Source organism: Saccopteryx bilineata, chromosome 3 (assembly GCF_036850765.1).
Source record: "Saccopteryx bilineata isolate mSacBil1 chromosome 3, mSacBil1_pri_phased_curated, whole genome shotgun sequence".
Lineage (NCBI taxonomy): Eukaryota > Metazoa > Chordata > Mammalia > Chiroptera > Emballonuridae > Saccopteryx > Saccopteryx bilineata.
In genome coordinates this window covers 241,312,277-241,324,716 of record NC_089492.1, presented here as the reverse complement: position 1 = coordinate 241,324,716, position 12,440 = coordinate 241,312,277, and the positions used below count along the sequence as shown (strand labels likewise).

General features: G+C 38.7%; 1 non-coding gene across 1 annotated transcript; it reads left to right on the top strand.

The window, feature by feature from the left end:
- Nucleotides 1-7,431: 7,431 nt before the first annotated feature.
- LOC136332634 (U6 spliceosomal RNA) lies at nucleotides 7,432-7,538 on the top strand. The gene has a single exon (XR_010730801.1). It is a non-coding gene; the product is annotated as a U6 spliceosomal RNA (small nuclear RNA).
- The last annotated feature ends 4,902 nt before the right edge of the window (nucleotides 7,539-12,440 follow it).

Sequence of the window (12,440 nt, the reverse complement as noted above, 5' to 3'; positions counted from 1 at the left end):
TAACTTCTCTGAGGTTTGTCCTCATATATACAATAGGGTTTGGGTTAAATAATCAATAAGGTGTGATTTGGTTTATTTTTCATTCACTCAATACTCATTGATTGAGCATCTACCCTGTGTCAGACATTGTGGAAGATACTGAACTAAAACAAAACAAAAAAAAAGTTAATTAAAATTAAATACATATATGTGTGAGAGAAAGACAGAGAAATAGAGAGGCAGAGAGAGAAATACTCCATGCTTCAGAATCTCACATTTTCGTTGGGATGATGGATGTGCAAATAAATAAATGCAACAAAGGATCATTGTGCAATGATACTCATCTAATCAGGGGAAACACAAGGGAAGGAATTCTTCTGGTGAAAGAGTCAGGGATATGTCAGAGAGAGAGAGAATAATGTTTAAACTGGATCTGAAGTTGAATGAGACAGAAAGGAGCTTCCCACCAACAAGCAGCAGAGCAAATGTAGACGGGCGTAGGGGAACAGAATTAGTTCACACGGAGTGATGAGAAGGGAGAGTGTTTGCTGGAGATTCAGGCAGAAGCCAGACTATGCAGAGCCAAGTTAGCCTGTGTAACACAAGGAAGAGTCAATCCAGGTTATAGACAAGGGAGCAGCAGCAGCAGGCCAGGGGAAGGGGTGGCACAATGCTGTGTGTAGAGGGTGTTATACTGAGTGGGACACTTAAAATTATGTCAACACAGTAAATTAAAAATAAAAATTTTATCCCTGGCCATATAGCTCGGTTGGTTAGAGTATTGGCCCAAAGCACAGAAATTGCTGGTTCGATCCCTGGTCAGGGCACATACAGAAATGGATCAATGTTTTTGTTCCCCTCCATACACCCCTTTCTGGCTAAAATTAATAAATAAAAATTAAAATTTTCAAATTGGCTCTGGCCAGTTGGCTCAGTGTGTGGACATCCCAGGTTCCATCCCCGTCAGGGCACAGGGAGAAATGACCATCTGCTCCTCTTTCCTTCTCTTTCTCCCTTCTCTCCCTCTTCTCCTCTCACAGCCAGTGGCTCGATTGGTTCAAGCATCTGCCCTGAGTGCTGAGGATAGCTCAGTTGATTCGAGCATCAGCCCCAGATGGTGGTTGCCAGGTGGATCCAGTCGGGGTGTATGCAGGAGTCTCTCTATCTCCCTTCCGCTCACTTTAAAAACAATTAGAATACAATAGAATAGGATAGAATAGAATAGAATAGAATAGAATAGAATAGAATAGAATAGAACAGAATAAAAATTTTAAAGTAAGAAAAAAAAAGATTATTCTATCTTCCAGAGGCATTAGAATCAGAACTAAGGCAGCTTCCATGGAGATGGAGAGCAATGTGTGAATTTAATAGCCTTTCCGGGAATGCTATATGTGATTTATTTATTTAAAAAACATTTACATAGCATTTACTATGTGACAAGCACTGTTCTAAGCACTTAGGAAATTAACTTATTTAATCATTACACCTAACCTATGAAGTTAGAACTGCTATCATCCTTATATTATGGATATATTAAATGTGACAGAGAGAGGTTAAGTCACTCACCCAAGGTCTCACAGCTAATGAACATTCTTAACCACTAATACTAATATCATTAATACTGTGCTACCAAGCGTGACTCTGGCTTAGTTGGCTGCTGGATAGATGGTCATGCCATCTAATTCCTGAAAGAAAAAGAGCAGATTTTAGGGAAAAGAACCCAATTTTTTTAGGAGCCTGCTAATCAAGACAACTGTTATTACATCATGGTGGAAAAGGCCCAGCAAGGATCTAGAAAAATAAGTGTAGAGCAGAGAAGAGATTGCTAGGCTGGAGATTTATATAGATTTGGAAGTTGCCTGTGTAGAGATGGCAATGCTCACTAAGTGGGTGGCCTGGACTGTCACTGGTGTGGCCCATGTGAGACAGCAGGGTCATCTTCTTCAAGCTGCACATCTGGTTCTGATCGCAGGTCAAAAACTGTCCCTCGTTTCCTGTGAGATATTTGTTCTTCTGCTAGTTGTGAACTAACTGTTGTCTAAGGACATAGCTTTTTTTCAACCACTAGCCATGTTTCTAGTACTACTCCAAAAGACACAAAAATAATAAGTAATTGATTTGCTGACAGGAAATAGGAGTTTGATAGAGAAACTATAAAAAAAAATGAGGCAGATGAAACTTCTAGCAAGATTTGATTACTAAGTCCTTAATAATCATGTTATTTAATATTTAAAAATTTACATGTAATAATTGGTACAAAACATCAGAACTGTAATTTGGTCATGCTATTTCAGTATTTATTAAAAATTTAGTGAAAATGAATAATTGAAGATAGACCAGAGTTCAGAAAAATTTGTAACTACAAAGTAAAGGTTGAACTCTAAGCTACTGAATAATATCTGTATTCATATAATTAGGATATTTTGTTTCCAGAGCTCAAGGAATTGTGACATTATTTTTTAGAAAGCAGACAACCCTCACTCACTGCGGGTAAGTCACTTGATTCACATGCACTTCAGTTTTGAGTTTTCACTATGTAGCACACCTTGGGTGATACGCTTTCTATCCATTGTCCCATTAAGATCTCACTGCAGTCAGGCAAAGGCAAAATTAATGTCCTCAATTTAAGAACGATAAAATCATAGATCAGAGAGGGAGATTTAATTTCCCAAATTCAATCAGTGAATAAATGGCAAAACTGAAGACTCCACCACCATATCAACCTAATGATTACTATCATTAGGTAATAAAGTCACTCAGACTCCAGAACCCTGTCATTTCTTGATGCTAGTACTGACTGTTTCTCTGGGTCTCTGGAAGGCCCCCCCGCTGAAGCTCATAGAGAGTGCTCTTTCTGTCTTTCCCTGGCATGGTCACACCTCTCATGTAGTTGTCTGGGTCCATGAACTTCCCATAGGTGAGTCTGGCCTTTCCCACATTACTGTGAGTTCTTCTCGATCTAGACTTACCAACTCCTTGCAATGGGGAGTCTCACTGACTTGTTTAATAAAGTATTACCAAATTAACTGGGAAGTGTTTGTTGGAGATGTTTGAAGGAACCCACAATAAATTGCACCAATCTTCTCCTGAGTCATGAACACATTGAATAAGCAAAAGAATGGCAGATAAAGGTCAAAAGGTCAACTTTAGTGCCTGTACTGATATTTGGAGGATGCATGTTAGCATGAAAACCAAAGTGGCTCTCCTAGCATGGAAAACAAAAACCTGATCATATAGGCTCAGTTACAGCATGGTTAGCCAGGGGAGGTATGCTCAGGTGGCACTCACAGTGTGACTAAGCAGAAGAGAAATTAACTACAGGAGAATGGCCCTGCTTGTTCCTAAAAAATGAAAACAGAGCATCCCCAAGTATTTCTACCTATTTTTTTTTCATAAATTCTTGACACATTTCTTGGAATAGAGCACTTCCAAAAGAAAGAGAGATTAAGAACATGCATAAGGCAAGGCATAGGGAAAGGACATTTCCTTCTAACATTGTTGAACAACACCAAATTCTCATCCTTTCTACATTTATTCAGTATAAAAAAATGAAGAATGAATGACAACATTTGCTACGAGATTCCGAAGAGTACCTGAAAAAAATTAGACTCAATCCTTGTCATAACAATAATAACAACAAAAATTTTAATTAGCATTTACTACACACTATATATTGTGCTGTGCTTCAAATCCCTATAATCACCACATGTTTGACACCATAATATCCCATTATACCAAAGAGGATTATCAAAAATAAATAAAATTGCCAAGGTCACTCATCAATTAAATGGTAAAGTCAAGACTCAAATTCAATTTATCTAACTCTACAGGCTCTAATAATAAAAGCACATAAGTAGCCATTCTTCCTTTGCCTACAAGATAAATAATTTCAAGACATATGACCTTTACTTATAATTCTCAAATATATATATAGCTCACTAACTCTCTTAAAATATGGCTTCCAGAAGCTGTTAACCTTTCATTCTTAATGTCTGCCAAAGTGATTATCAATGTCAACAGCAAACATATACGCATGCTGAATAGAGGCTGCTATTATATCATGTTAAGTGTGATGTATTTGAAGTCTAAAGACCCAGGCTTAAAAGCCAGCTCGGACATTTACTGACCATGACAGGCTATTTTTAACAAATTACTTTGTGTCCCAGACCTATTTTTTGAATGGGATAATAAAACATTACCTAATGTTGTTATAAAAACTAAATTAGATGGTCTATATAAAGTGTGTAGTGCAAAGTCTGGCACACAGTAAATATATAAGAAATTGTTACTAAGAAAAAGGCAAAGGGTGAATGAGAATAAGGGAGAGGAGGAAGGATATCTATAAACTCTATCTCAGCAGTGTTTTTCTAGGCAAAGAATTGAGGAAAGCAAAGAAGGGGGTAAGGAAGCAAAAGCTATGGCAAGAAAGTATAAATGTAAATTGTTTAGGCAAGTACTGAGGACACTGTAATAGCAGGAATTGTATGTTATTGGCTGTGTCTACAATGATTAGTAGAGTGTGACTTAGAGCAGGAACTCCGTAAATGCTTATGGGACAAAAATTGTGTCACAAGGTCATCCTAGACCCATGGTATTTACCAGACAACTTTTGTGCTACTCAGACTCTCCCTGTCTCTCCATCTGACCTAAATCATGGTTCCCTTTTTCACAGAAAAAGAATACAATCCCCTTCTATCACCACCACCTAATGTAAACAATCCCCTTAATGTGGATCTGCCAATCACTGTTATGGTCAGGATGCTTACACTTTCTGAACCTCAGTTTCCTCAACTGTAAAATAGGGGCTTACAATAGCTGCTCCTCAAAGATTCTGGTAGAAATATAATAATCAATGTACAGCCTGACATAATATCTTCAGCCTCCTCCAACAGTAGAGGGGAGCGGCCACTAGTCCCATGTTATAGTGACAGACCTTCCTTCTGCTAGAGAAAGACTTTCACAGATGTCTCTGAAATGGAAGCTTCTACTACATTGCTAACCAGAACATGAGCACCTCGATCCTAGGCTTTCCAGCTGCACTGCTCGGGTCTGCAGGGGAAGGTAAGAAGAAAGCCCAGTTTAGCATCTTTTATCTCTTTCACGGATTAAGCCTCCACCTAAGATTTCCATTCAGAAAGAGTTCTGCCACTATTAACAAATCACTAACTAGTTCAAAAATCACAAATCTTTTTCATGCTCTCAATTGATATTCAAGTCTTCTTTATAGCGATCTGTTAGAACTTATTTGAAAAACTTGACATTCGCACTAATGGGAAATTAGCTACTGCAAGAAGCAGTTCATGTCATTTTCAACTTTTCGGAGTTTCTTCCTGATGTTAAGCAGTGATCATCCTCCATGAAGTTAATTGCCCTTTGGTCTCAAGTTAGGTTGATAATCAAAATATTAACAACCTGCAGGGTTGATGCAGTATATGCCATCTGTGTAAATCCCTGATTTAAGTCAAACACTACGGCCATACAGAACAGGTGTCATTGTTTATTTGCTGGAGGTCCTTTAATAAGGTGCACGGGGCTGGAGGGAGGTGAGGCATGGAAAAAAAGCCACCAATTCAAGGCACTTCAGGATTGGCTGGGATCCATAACATACCAATTACATGAGTATTCCTGGTTCTGAATAAATATTTAGATTTCAGTCAACACACAAAAGAAATGTGAAAAAAAATACATTTTGATCCTCAAAAACATTGACATCATCAGCAGAGAGAGACCTGGCATACTTGCCTTTAAATAAAATGTCATTATAATTCATTCTTATGAGGAAGATAGATAGCATGCCAGAAGCAGAACTCAGCTAGATTCAAGAAAAAAAAATAATAATTTCCATAAGCTCTTTTATTGACTAGTTTATTCAGTCAACATATTGAAAAGTAATTTAGCATATTCATTAAAAGCAAGAATTTAGAATTTGCTCTTCAAATTTAATGTCTAATTCTGGTATCCTTACAAGTTGAGTACTGGTTTTTACTAAATTGCAAATATCATCCCTTAACTATAACTATATGATAGCAATGTTATTTATTACCCAAGTTTTCTCTATTCCAGGCTGAGAGACCACAGTTCTTTCACCTTCATCAATTTCACCCACCATGCTGGTGACTCTTCTCTGTATACACTGTAAATTTCAAACATCTTTAAAATAAGTTGCTCAAGAGTGACTTTCACAATGCAGGTATGTTTGCTCCTTAATCAATGTATATTTGGCTCACATTAAGATTTCTTTGTCTTCCCATCAGTAGATGAGTGAATAAAAAAGCTATAGTATATTTACATAATGGAATACTACATGGTCATAGAAGAAAGGAAATCTTACCTTTTACAACAGCATGAATGAAACTGGAGAGCATTATGCTAAGTGAAATAAGCCAGTCAGAGAAAGAAAAGTACTATAATATTTCACTCATATGTATAATCTAATGAACAAAATGAACTAACAATCAAGATAGAGACAGACTCATAGATAGAGAACAGGCTGACAGTTGTATGTATTGGGTGGTGGAATAGGGGGAGGGAGATGGAGGGATTGAGCATAAAAATACAAAAGAGTCTGACCAGATGGTGGTGCAGTGGATAGAGCATTGGACTGGGATGTGAAGCAACCAGGTTCAAGACCCTGAGGTCACCAGCTTGAGCGTGGCTCATCTGGTTTGAGCAAAGCTCACCAGCTTGGACCCAAGGTTGCTGGCTCAAGCAGGGGGTTACTCAGTCTGCTGAAGGCCCGCAGTCAAGGTACATATGAGAAAGCAATCAATGAACAACTAAAGTACCCCAATGAAAAACTGATGATTGATGCTTCTCATCTCTCCATTCCTGTCTGTCTGTCCCTATCTGCCCCTCTCTCTGACTCTCACTCTGTCTCTGAAAAAAAAGAGACAAAAGAAAAACCTCATGGACATGGATAATAGTGAGGTGATTTATGGTGGGGGGTGATGGGAGATGGAGAGGGGTATGGGAGGTTCGATGCTGGTGCAAGGCCAGGCAGGTTCACATTGGATTTGGGCAGACAATAGAGAAACTGTGGAGCCAGAAAGCATTGGACTATTCCCATTTAATAGAGTCTCGAAATGGCAGACAAGCAAACAGGAAGGGAAAACTGCTTGAATAAACAGCAAAAACAGTCCCTCACTCTGGCAGACAAGAGATCTACAATCCGCCATTCATCACCCTGAAGACAAGCACTCGTTGCCTTACATAGACTATACACATGCGGTGCTGCCACATGCTCACACACTAATCAGGCAAAGTACAGTGACCAAGACTAACACAGCTATTCTCCCAACAGGGGAAATAAATGGTGATGAGGAAGACTTGACTGGGGGGGAGGGGTGCAATGAACACACAATATGATATACAGAGATGTGTTGTAGAATTGGGCACCTAAAACCTATATAACAATGTTGTCCAGTATCACTGCAATAATTGAAAAAAAAATCTGTGCTCATTTCGGCAGCACATCTACTAAAATTGGAATGATACAGAGAAGATTAGCATGGCCCCTGCACAAGGATGACATGCAAATTCATGAAGTGTTCCATATTTTTATCAGAAATGGAAATTACAATATCAGAAATGAAGACTACACTAGAGGGAATCAACAGCAGGCTAGATGAGGCAGAGGATCAAATCAGTGAATTAATTATATGTATCCTGATTTATTGATGTCACCCCATTAAAAAAATAAAATTATAAAAAAAATCAGTGAATTAGAAGACAAGATAAATAAAAACACAGAAACAGAGCAGCAAAAAGAAAAGAGCCTCAAAAAGTCTGAGAACACAATAAGAGAACTCTGTGACAATATGAAGAGAAATAATGTCCGCATCATAGAGGTTCCTGAATAAAAGAAAGAATAAAGGATGGAAAAACTTTTTGAAGAAATTATAGCTGAAAACTTTCCTAAACTGATGAAGAAAAAAGTCACACAGGTTCAAGAAGCACAGAGAGACCCAGTAAAGAGAAACCCAATGAGGTCTACATCAAGACACATCATAAATAAAATACCAAGTTAAGAGATAAAGAAGAGATACTAAAAGCAACAAGAGAAAAGAAGTCAATTACCTATAGAGGAGACCTCATAAGGATGACATTAGACTTTTCAATAGAATTACTTGAGGCCAGAAGGGAATGGCAAGAAATATTTAAAGTATTGCAAAACAAGAGCCTACAACCAAGATTTCTTTATCCAGCAAGAATATCATATAAAATGAAAAGAGAAATAAAAAGCTTCCCAGACCAAAAAAAAAAAAAAAAATCAAGTAATTAATTACAACCAAACCAGTACTGCAGGAAATGTCAAGGGGCTTGCTGTAAAAAGAGCAAAAGAAAAAAAGAAATCAAGAAAAAGAAGATTATAGAGAGATGACGTCAGAGTAATGGCGGGGTAGGAAGCGATACTGATAAATCTCCCCCAAAACTCAACAAGATCTTCAACCAGAAACAGAAAAACCTATACTTGGAGCTTCCAGATGCTTCGCAATACACCCAAAGGTATGATTGAGTGAAAAATTGGCTAAATATATAACCAAACCCCGAAGGAAATAGGGAGTAAGAAATGCTCCACCTTCCTCACTAACCTAAACAGGGTGGCTTTCTCTGGTAACTGTGAATATAGAAACTGAGGCGGGCAAAGGGGGTGAATAGATCCAGGCCGCTGCGGCACAAACGGCCAAACCAGGCTGTGGCACAGAGATCCAAGCCGAGGAAAATCTGATCCTGTGGCAACGCGGGCAATACAAGCTAACACTCGCACCAAACCCAAACAAAGAAAGACAAGCGGAGCGGCCATTTTACCCGGTCTCCTGGTCGGTGCCCAGTTAGTGGGCGAGAATTTCTTCCTAGCCCCGAGAGTGGGTGCCCGTGTTGCCCCACGGAGAGGCAGGGTCAGAGGCCTTTCTGTGGGCCGAGGACAGAGTCTCTGGGCAGCCCCAGCACCCTGGGAAAGCCACGCACGGGAGGGAGTGAGAACTAATTCCAACGGTGGAGATTTTCCGTGCTGGAGAGTGTTTCACTCAGAGGGAAATGCGGCCGGCCTCATATCCTAGTTTGCGCGCGCAGATAAGGAGTGAGCAATTCCTCCGAGTGCCTCGGCAGAGCGCGCCCGTGTTATCGCACAGAGGGGCAGAGTCAGGGACCTTTGTGTGTGCCAAAGTGGACTCTCGAGCCGCCCCAGTGCCTTGCAAAAGCCGCGCACGGGGACAGAGCGAGACTCAATTCCAACGCTGCAACTTTTCCCTGCGGTTGGGGGTTTCACTCAGAGCGTGAGACTGCTGGCCGGATATCCTGGTCGCAAACAGTGAGTGAGAGATTCCTCCAAGTGCCCTGGAAGTGGGCGCCTGCTTGTGTTACCGGACAGAGTGGCAGAGGCAGAGGTCTTTGAGTGGGTGGAAAGCCCACCTGATTATGCTAGCAGCTCTGACTGACTGAGCCTTACCCAGAGCCCTGTGCTGAGTGGGAATAGAGTGGGGAGTTGCCAGCTCTTTGAGCCTCTTACTATCCAGGCAGAGGCAGCAGCAACCCCATAGCTGGATTATCAGGCTACTAATTGAGGAAGGAAAGACTAGGAGAAAGGCTCCAGGAACACAGACTCTCTCACTGTCGGAGCCTATAAATGCTAATGAGCTTCGACTGCCAACGAGACTAAAGCACAATACATGACATTGCAATAGAGACTTATCAACTGCAAACCTCTACCTGAGCGTGCCAAAGGGGCAGAACCCGGGGTACAGAGTCACCGACCAGGAAGAGGGAGAGAAAAGAAAAAGCAAGAAGATAACCTCTCAAAATCAAGAATAATCTGCAGACTTTATAACCTATCCCATTTTATTATATTTGTTCGTTTGTTTCTCTTATCTTCATTCTTGAGACTTTATTTTCCTCCTCCAATTTGGCCGATTAACTCTCTACCGGTCTTACTCTCTCCTCTCCTTGAACTACACTACCCATAAGTGTTATATCTCCCATTATCTTTTCTCTTCTCTTCCTTTCTCTTTATGAGGGTTGCACTCCAAAACCCTTAACTCTCTCTCTCTCTCTCTCTCCTTTCTTTTTTCTTCTTTTAGTGGTTCCCTCTTTTTTTCTCTCTCTCTCTTTCTTTTCTCCCTCTATATTAGTTTCTTCCTTTCTCCTTTACATCTCCTCTCATTCAAACCTCAATAACAAACAAATTATCTTATCTGGGACTCAAACCTATGTTTGTGGCATTTTGGGGGTTTTTACTTCACTTTTTTAACTCACTAGCAGTGCTCCCATCCCTGGCTCTCCATATTATCTAGTTCTTGTTCCACTAAATACAATAGTAATTTTTTAATTTGTCCCCCCATTTTTCCATTTTCCTCTTATTCCTCTCATCATAACTCTTAGACAACCAACACCTAAGAGCAAATCATTTTATTCTTGACCCAAATTTTTGCCTTATTTGCTTTTTGTGGGTCCATACGCTCTTTTTTTTTCTTTTTTCTTTTTCCTTTTTTTTTTTCTTTTTTTTTTTTTTTTTTTTTTTTTTTTTTGCCCCTTTATTACTTTTCCCCAATTCAGGCCCTCCATCACAGGCATTGTTTGTTATAATTCACAGTCCACCACAAGATTTTCTCAAGAAAAGGGAGAGGAGAGGAGAGTAAAAAAGGAGGGGGGGAATAATTTCCTTTTTTTTTTAATTTTTATTTTATTTTATTTTTCTTTATTTCATTATTAATTTTTTTTTAAAAAAAAATCTTCGATTTTTTATTTTTTTATTTTTTTATTTTTTTTAACTTTTTATTCTTTATTAAATCTCATTAACACTATCAACAAAACCACCCTCAGGTGCCATTAAGGAAGAGAAAATCGAATATCATGGATACAAAAGAAAGAGAGGTAACACAGCTAGATGAGGAAAAATCTATGGAGAAAAAATTTAATATATTGAAAACCTTGGAGCTAAATGACAGAGAATTCAAGACAGAAATCCTAAAAATCCTCCGAGATATAAAAGAAAACACAGAAAGGCAATTTAGGGAGATCAGAAAACAACTCAATGAACACAAAGAATATATGTCCAAGGAAATTGAAACTATAAAAACAAATCAAACAGAGATGAAAAACTCAATTCACGAGCTGAAAAACGAAGTAACAAGCTTAGCTAATAGAACAGGTCAGATAGAAGAGAGGATTAGTGAAATAGAAGACAAGCAACTTGAGGCACAACAGAGAGAAGAAGAAAGAGACTCAAAAATTAAAAAAAAATGAGAGAGCCCTACAAGAATTATCTGACTCCATCAAAAAGAATAACATAAGAATAATAGGTATATCAGAGGGAGAAGAGAGAGAAAATGGAATGGAGAACATACTCAAACAAATAATAGATGAGAACTTCCCAAGCCTGTGGAAAGAACTAAAGCCTCAAGTTCAAGAAGCAAACAGAATTCCAAGTTTTCTTAACCCCAACAAACCTACTCCAAGGCATATCATAATGAAATTGACAAAAAACCAACAGCAAAGAAAAAATTCTCAAGGCAGCCAGGGAAAAGAAGAATACAACATATAAAGGAAGGCCCATTAGATTATCATCAGATTTCTCAGCAGAAACTCTACAAGCTAGAAGAGAGTGGACCCCAATATTTAAAGTCCTGAAAGAGAGGAACTTTCAGCCACGAATACTATACCCATCAAAGCTATCCTTCAAATATGAAGGAGAAATAAAAACATTCACAGATACAGAAAAGTTGAGGAAATTTATCATAAGAAAACCCCCACTCCAGGAATTACTAAAGGGGGTTCTCCAATCAGATACAAAGAACAAAAAAAAACAGAGCCACAAGTAAAAGCTCCAAGAAGAACACAATAAAACCAAATTCAACTGTGACAACAACAAAAAGAAAGAGGGGGAGAAGATGGAGATTAACAGTAGCAAAGGACGATGGAGTGCAAAAGTACTCACAAAATAGTTCGCTACAATGAACAGGGTAGGGACCCTTTTCATTACTCAAAGGTAACTACCATTGAAAAAACCACCACAGAAGCACATGAGATAAAAAAAAGATAGCAACAGAGGAAAGATGTATGGAATACAAACAAATAAAAACAAAAGATAGAAAAACCAAAGAGAAGGATCAAACAAGACACAAAACTAACAGAAAGCAAGATATAAAATGGCAATAGGGAACTCACAAGTATCAATAATTACACTAAATGTAAACGGATTAAATTCACCAATAAAAAGGCACAGAGTAGCAGAATGGATTAAAAAAGAAAATCCAACTGTATGCTGCCTACAGGAAACTCATCTAAGTAACAAGGATAAAAACAAATTCAAAGTGAAAGGCTGGAAAACAATACTCCAAGCAAATAACATCCAAAAAAAGCAGGTGTAGCAATACTCATATCGGATAATGCTGACTACAAGACAGGAAAAGTACTCAGAGACAAAAATGGCCATTTCATAATGGCTAAGGGGACACTGAATCAAG